The sequence below is a fragment of the Ambystoma mexicanum genome, unplaced genomic scaffold (assembly GCF_040938575.1).
Source record: "Ambystoma mexicanum isolate Mex_15411 unplaced genomic scaffold, UKY_AmexF1_1 Mex_scaf89, whole genome shotgun sequence".
In the NCBI taxonomy this organism is placed as follows: domain Eukaryota; kingdom Metazoa; phylum Chordata; class Amphibia; order Caudata; family Ambystomatidae; genus Ambystoma; species Ambystoma mexicanum.
In genome coordinates, this window is record NW_027182509.1 from 616,149 (window position 1) to 623,829 (window position 7,681).

General features: G+C 51.2%; 1 non-coding gene across 1 annotated transcript; it reads left to right on the forward strand.

The window, feature by feature from the left end:
* Positions 1–3,828: 3,828 nt before the first annotated feature.
* On the forward strand, positions 3,829–3,910 carry TRNAL-AAG (transfer RNA leucine (anticodon AAG)). Its single transcript has one exon. It is a non-coding gene; the product is annotated as a tRNA-Leu (tRNA).
* Positions 3,911–7,681: the final 3,771 nt, after the last annotated feature.

Genomic DNA, 7,681 nt, shown 5'->3' on the forward strand with positions numbered 1-7,681 from the left:
GTGAGAGTTATAATTAGGGATAAAGCTAACAGGTGATCATTACTCGTCATGTAACATGATACAAAGGGTCACAAGAGGAACTGATTCAGGGTTACAATTTGGACTTCGCAGACAACAGGAGCACTAAATGGTGCTGAGGGGGACTCAATAAAGCGGACCGGCCGCCTAATGTAAGCAATTGTGCACAAATATTGTACGATGACTAGCGTTGCCGGTGCTTTTTTCTGAAAGAGTCAGTTCCTGTCACCCATTCCCTACTTGACTCAACCTAATCTTCAAGAATATTTGTCAAGAACTAAAAAAAATCCAGAAAAGGTTTAACCTCGGTCTCCCGCGTGACAGGCGGGGATACTGACCACTATACTAACGAGGAGACGTGAGGGCATGAAATGAACAGCTGCTGATGTCTGCACAGCATCCAGCGACCACCTAGATGGCCTAGGGGGTCTCATTTTCCCCCGTCAAACGGCTTGCCCGATCTAAGGCTAATTTCTTTCTTTTTATCGGCACCAGGCTTAAAACTCAGTTTAAGGTGATCGTTCCGGGCTATGTTTGACTCCAGAGTTGAACCTGTCATCCCGCCTTTCCTCAGCAAATCAAGCTACCCATCTCAAGTCTCATGAGCTGAGGACGGCAAAGTCCCTGTGGGCTTAGGACAGTCAAAGAAACCCCTGGGCTGCATGCTAAGCCCCTTTTCGGCTTCACTTTCCGAAACCTGCCCCAGCTTGCGATTCGTTTTTTTCTCACTTCTTGCCCCCATCTCCCACCTTGCCTCATGGTCTCCCCTCCTCTGCGCACCTGACAGTTTGCCTGCCCTTCCACTGCCTGTCTCCAGACTTTCCAAGGAGAAAAGGCAAAGCACTAAAGCGGGCCGGGCAACGGGTCAAGTTCCGCTTTCGGCGGCTAGCAGGAAGGTAGCGTGGCGGAGCGGTCTAAGGCGCTGGATTAAGGCTCCAGTCTCTTTGGAGGCGTGGGTTCCAATCCCACCGCTGCCACTTTTCCTGGCCTTGCATTTTAAAGAAGAACGTAACGTTGACCTCTTCCTTCATTAGTGCCACCTCTGTCGCAATGAGCAAGCGGATGGTATGCCACACCCTGCAGGAAAAAGGTTTCGCTTCTGACGTCTTGCTTTTCTGGACATCCAGTCTCAAGTTTCCCATCTGGAACGGCGCTCCCTGCTGCTTTGTGAAGGCTTGCTGCAAGAGCCTTCGAAACCCAGGAGCTCTTGCGTTGAGCTGTGACGTGTCCTGGGAAGACCTCCCGTTGCAGCGGAATGAGCCCCACTTCCAGGGCGTGCTGGTAGCAAATTTCCCACAGCCCACAGGGAGCAAACGATCCCAGGTGTGATGTATCACCAGGAGAGGCTGAGATGAGAGTAAGGGTTCACGCGTGTGCCCGGACCAAGGTTAATGATGGGATTAGAGCTAGGGTTAGATGCAGGGAAAGAGTGAGAGTTATAATTAGGGATAAAGCTAACAGGTGATCATTACTCGTCATGTAACATGATACAAAGGGTCAGAAGAGGAACTGATTCAGGGTTACAATTTGGACTTCGCAGACAACAGGAGCACTAAATGGTGCTGAGGGGGACTCAATAAAGCGGACCGGCCGCCTAATGTAAGCAATTGTGCACAAATATTGTACGATGACTAGCGTTGCCGGTGCTTTTTTCTGAAAGAGTCAGTTCCTGGCACCCATTCCCTACTTGACTCAACCTAATCTTCAAGAATATTTGTCAAGAACTAAAAAAAATCCAGAAAAGGTTTAACCTCCCCGCCCGGTCTCCCGCGTGACAGGCGGGGATACTGACCACTATACTAACGAGGAGACGTGAGGGCATGAAATGAACAGCTGCTGATGTCTGCACAGCATCCAGCGACCACCTAGATGGCCTAGGGGGTCTCATTTTCCCCCGTCAAACGGCTTGCCCGATCTAAGGCTAATTTCTTTCTTTTTATCGGCACCAGGCTTAAAACTCAGTTTAAGGTGATCGTTCCGGGCTATGTTTGACTCCAGAGTTGAACCTGTCATCCCGCCTTTCCTCAGCAAATCAAGCTACCCATCTCAAGTCTCATGAGCTGAGGACGGCAAAGTCCCTGTGGGCTTAGGACAGTCAAAGAAACCCCTGGGCTGCATGCTAAGCCCCTTTTCGGCTTCACTTTCCGAAACCTGCCCCAGCTTGCGATTCGTTTTTTTCTCACTTCTTGCCCCCATCTCCCACCTTGCCACATGGTCTCCCCTCCTCTGCGCACCTGACAGTTTGTCTGCCCTTCCACTGCCTGTCTCCAGACTTTCCAAGGAGAAAAGGCAAAGCACTAAAGCGGGCCGGGCAACGGGTCAAGTTCCGCTTTCGGCGGCTAGCAGGAAGGTAGCGTGGCCAAGCGGTCTAAGGCGCTGGATTAAGGCTCCAGTCTCTTCGGAGGCGTGGGTTCAAATCCCACCGCTGCCACTTTTCCTGGCCTTGCATTTTAAAGAAGAACGTAACGTTGACCTCTTCCTTCATTAGTGCCACCTCTGTCGCAATGAGCAAGCGGATGGTATGCCACACCCTGCAGGAAAAAGGTTTCGCTTCTGACGTCTTGCTTTTCTGGACATCCAGTCTCAAGTTTCCCATCTGGAACGGCGCTCCCTGCTGCTTTGTGAAGGCTTGCTGCAAGAGCCTTCGAAACCCAGGAGCTCTTGCGTTGAGCTGTGACACGTCCTGGGAAGACCTCCCGTTGCAGCGGAATGAGCCCCACTTCCAGGGCGTGCTGGTAGCAAATTTCCCACAGCCCACAGGGAGCAAACGATCCCAGGTGTGATGTATCACCAGGAGTGGCTGAGATGAGAGTAAGGGTTCACGCGTGTGCCCGGACCAAGGTTAATGATGGGATTAGAGCTAGGGTTAGATGCAGGGAAAGAGTGAGAGTTATAATTAGGGATAAAGCTAACAGGTGATCATTACTCGTCATGTAACATGATACAAAGGGTCAGAAGAGGAACTGATTCAGGGTTACAATTTGGACTTCGCAGACAACAGGAGCACTAAATGGTGCTGAGGGGGACTCAATAAAGCGGACCGGCCGCCTAATGTAAGCAATTGTGCACAAATATTGTACGATGACTAGCGTTGCCGGTGCTTTTTTCTTAAAGAGTCAGTTCCTGGCACCCATTCCCTACTTGACTCAACCTAATCTTCAAGAATATTTGTCAAGAACTAAAAAAAATCCAGAAAAGGTTTAACCTCCCCGTCGGAACCCCGGTCTCCCGCGTGACAGGCGGGGATACTGACCACTATACTAACGAGGAGACGTGAGGGCACGAAATGAACAGCTGCTGATGTCTGCACAGCATCCAGCGACCACCTAGATGGCCTAGGGGGTCTCATTTTCCCCCGTCAAACGGCTTGCCCGATCTAAGGCTAATTTCTTTCTTTTTATCGGCACCAGGCTTAAAACTCAGTTTAAGGTGATCGTTCCGGGCTATGTTTGACTCCAGAGTTGAACCTGTCATCCCGCCTTTCCTCAGCAAATCAAGCTACCCATCTCAAGTCTCATGAGCTGAGGACGGCAAAGTCCCTGTGGGCTTAGGACAGTCAAAGAAACCCCTGGGCTGCATGCTAAGCCCCTTTTCGGCTTCACTTTCCGAAACCTGCCCCAGCTTGCGATTCGTTTTTTTCTCACTTCTTGCCCCCATCTCCCACCTTGCCTCATGGTCTCCCCTCCTCTGCGCACCTGACAGTTTGCCTGCCCTTCCACTGCCTGTCTCCAGACTTTCCAAGGAGAAAAGGCAAAGCACTAAAGCGGGCCGGGCAACGGGTCAAGTTCCGCTTTCGGCGGCTAGCAGGAAGGTAGCGTGGCCGAGCGGTCTAAGGCGCTGGATTAAGGCTCCAGTCTCTTCGGAGGCGTGGGTTCAAATCCCACCGCTGCCACTTTTCCTGGCCTTGCATTTTAAAGAAGAACGTAACGTTGACCTCTTCCTTCATTAGTGCCACCTCTGTCGCAATGAGCAAGCGGATGGTATGCCACACCCTGCAGGAAAAAGGTTTCGCTTCTGACGTCTTGCTTTTCTGGACATCCAGTCTCAAGTTTCCCATCTGGAACGGCGCTCCCTGCTGCTTTGTGAAGGCTTGCTGCAAGAGCCTTCGAAACCCAGGAGCTCTTGCGTTGAGCTGTGACGCGTCCTGGGAAGACCTCCCGTTGCAGCGGAATGAGCCCCACTTCCAGGGCGTGCTGGTAGCAAATTTCCCACAGCCCACAGGGAGCAAACGATCCCAGGTGTGATGTATCACCAGGAGAGGCTGAGATGAGAGTAAGGGTTCACGCGTGTGCCCGGACCAAGGTTAATGATGGGATTAGAGCTAGGGTTAGATGCAGGGAAAGAGTGAGAGTTATAATTAGGGATAAAGCTAACAGGTGATCATTACTCGTCATGTAACATGATACAAAGGGTCAGAAGAGGAACTGATTCAGGGTTACAATTTGGACTTCGCAGACAACAGGAGCACTAAATGGTGCTGAGGGGGACTCAATAAAGCGGACCGGCCGCCTAATGTAAGCAATTGTGCACAAATATTGTACGATGACTAGCGTTGCCGGTGCTTTTTTCTTAAAGAGTCAGTTCCTGGCACCCATTCCCTACTTGACTCAACCTAATCTTCAAGAATATTTGTCAAGAACTAAAAAAAATCCAGAAAAGGTTTAACCTCCCCGTCACCCCGGTCTCCCGCGTGACAGGCGGGGATACTGACCACTATACTAACGAGGAGACGTGAGGGCACGAAATGAACAGCTGCTGATGTCTGCACAGCATCCAGCGACCACCTAGATGGCCTAGGGGGTCTCATTTTCCCCCGTCAAACGGCTTGCCCGATCTAAGGCTAATTTCTTTCTTTTTATCGGCACCAGGCTTAAAACTCAGTTTAAGGTGATCGTTCCGGGCTATGTTTGACTCCAGAGTTGAACCTGTCATCCCGCCTTTCCTCAGCAAATCAAGCTACCCATCTCAAGTCTCATGAGCTGAGGACGGCAAAGTCCCTGTGGGCTTAGGACAGTCAAAGAAACCCCTGGGCTGCATGCTAAGCCCCTTTTCGGCTTCACTTTCCGAAACCTGCCCCAGCTTGCGATTCGTTTTTTTCTCACTTCTTGCCCCCATCTCCCACCTTGCCTCATGGTCTCCCCTCCTCTGCGCACCTGACAGTTTGCCTGCCCTTCCACTGCCTGTCTCCAGACTTTCCAAGGAGAAAAGGCAAAGCACTAAAGCGGGCCGGGCAACGGGTCAAGTTCCGCTTTCGGCGGCTAGCAGGAAGGTAGCGTGGCCGGCGCTGGATTAAGGCTCCAGTCTCTTCGGAGGCGTGGGTTCAAATCCCACCGCTGCCACTTTTCCTGGCCTTGCATTTTAAAGAAGAACGTAACGTTGACCTCTTCCTTCATTAGTGCCACCTCTGTCGCAATGAGCAAGCGGATGGTATGCCACACCCTGCAGGAAAAAGGTTTCGCTTCTGACGTCTTGCTTTTCTGGACATCCAGTCTCAAGTTTCCCATCTTGAACGGCGCTCCCTGCTGCTTTGTGAAGGCTTGCTGCAAGAGCCTTCGAAACCCAGGAGCTCTTGCGTTGAGCTGTGACGCGTCCTGGGAAGACCTCCCGTTGCAGCGGAATGAGCCCCACTTCCAGGGCGTGCTGGTAGCAAATTTCCCACAGCCCACAGGGAGCAAACGATCCCAGGTGTGATGTATCACCAGGAGAGGCTGAGATGAGAGTAAGGGTTCACGCGTGTGCCCGGACCAAGGTTAATGATGGGATTAGAGCTAGGTTAGATGCAGGGAAAGAGTGAGAGTTATAATTAGGGATAAAGCTAACAGGTGATCATTACTCGTCATGTAACATGATACAAAGGGTCACAAGAGGAACTGATTCAGGGTTACAATTTGGACTTCGCAGACAACAGGAGCACTAAATGGTGCTGAGGGGGACTCAATAAAGCGGACCGGCCGCCTAATGTAAGCAATTGTGCACAAATATTGTACGATGACTAGCGTTGCCGGTGCTTTTTTCTGAAAGAGTCAGTTCCTGTCACCCATTCCCTACTTGACTCAACCTAATCTTCAAGAATATTTGTCAAGAACTAAAAAAAATCCAGAAAAGGTTTAACCTCGGTCTCCCGCGTGACAGGCGGGGATACTGACCACTATACTAACGAGGAGACGTGAGGGCATGAAATGAACAGCTGCTGATGTCTGCACAGCATCCAGCGACCACCTAGATGGCCTAGGGGGTCTCATTTTCCCCCGTCAAACGGCTTGCCCGATCTAAGGCTAATTTCTTTCTTTTTATCGGCACCAGGCTTAAAACTCAGTTTAAGGTGATCGTTCCGGGCTATGTTTGACTCCAGAGTTGAACCTGTCATCCCGCCTTTCCTCAGCAAATCAAGCTACCCATCTCAAGTCTCATGAGCTGAGGACGGCAAAGTCCCTGTGGGCTTAGGACAGTCAAAGAAACCCCTGGGCTGCATGCTAAGCCCCTTTTCGGCTTCACTTTCCGAAACCTGCCCCAGCTTGCGATTCGTTTTTTTCTCACTTCTTGCCCCCATCTCCCACCTTGCCTCATGGTCTCCCCTCCTCTGCGCACCTGACAGTTTGCCTGCCCTTCCACTGCCTGTCTCCAGACTTTCCAAGGAGAAAAGGCAAAGCACTAAAGCGGGCCGGGCAACGGGTCAAGTTCCGCTTTCGGCGGCTAGCAGGAAGGTAGCGTGGCGGAGCGGTCTAAGGCGCTGGATTAAGGCTCCAGTCTCTTCGGAGGCGTGGGTTCCAATCCCACCGCTGCCTCTTTTCCTGGCCTTGCATTTTAAAGAAGAACGTAACGTTGACCTCTTCCTTCATTAGTGCCACCTCTGTCGCAATGAGCAAGCGGATGGTATGCCACACCCTGCAGGAAAAAGGTTTCGCTTCTGACGTCTTGCTTTTCTGGACATCCAGTCTCAAGTTTCCCATCTGGAACGGCGCTCCCTGCTGCTTTGTGAAGGCTTGCTGCAAGAGCCTTCGAAACCCAGGAGCTCTTGCGTTGAGCTGTGACGTGTCCTGGGAAGACCTCCCGTTGCAGCGGAATGAGCCCCACTTCCAGGGCGTGCTGGTAGCAAATTTCCCACAGCCCACAGGGAGCAAACGATCCCAGGTGTGATGTATCACCAGGAGAGGCTGAGATGAGAGTAAGGGTTCACGCGTGTGCCCGGACCAAGGTTAATGATGGGATTAGAGCTAGGGTTAGATGCAGGGAAAGAGTGAGAGTTATAATTAGGGATAAAGCTAACAGGTGATCATTACTCGTCATGTAACATGATACAAAGGGTCAGAAGAGGAACTGATTCAGGGTTACAATTTGGACTTCGCAGACAACAGGAGCACTAAATGGTGCTGAGGGGGACTCAATAAAGCGGACCGGCCGCCTAATGTAAGCAATTGTGCACAAATATTGTACGATGACTAGCGTTGCCGGTGCTTTTTTCTGAAAGAGTCAGTTCCTGGCACCCATTCCCTACTTGACTCAACCTAATCTTCAAGAATATTTGTCAAGAACTAAAAAAAATCCAGAAAAGGTTTAACCTCCCCGCCCGGTCTCCCGCGTGACAGGCGGGGATACTGACCACTATACTAACGAGGAGACGTGAGGGCATGAAATGAACAGCTGCTGATGTCTGCACAGCATC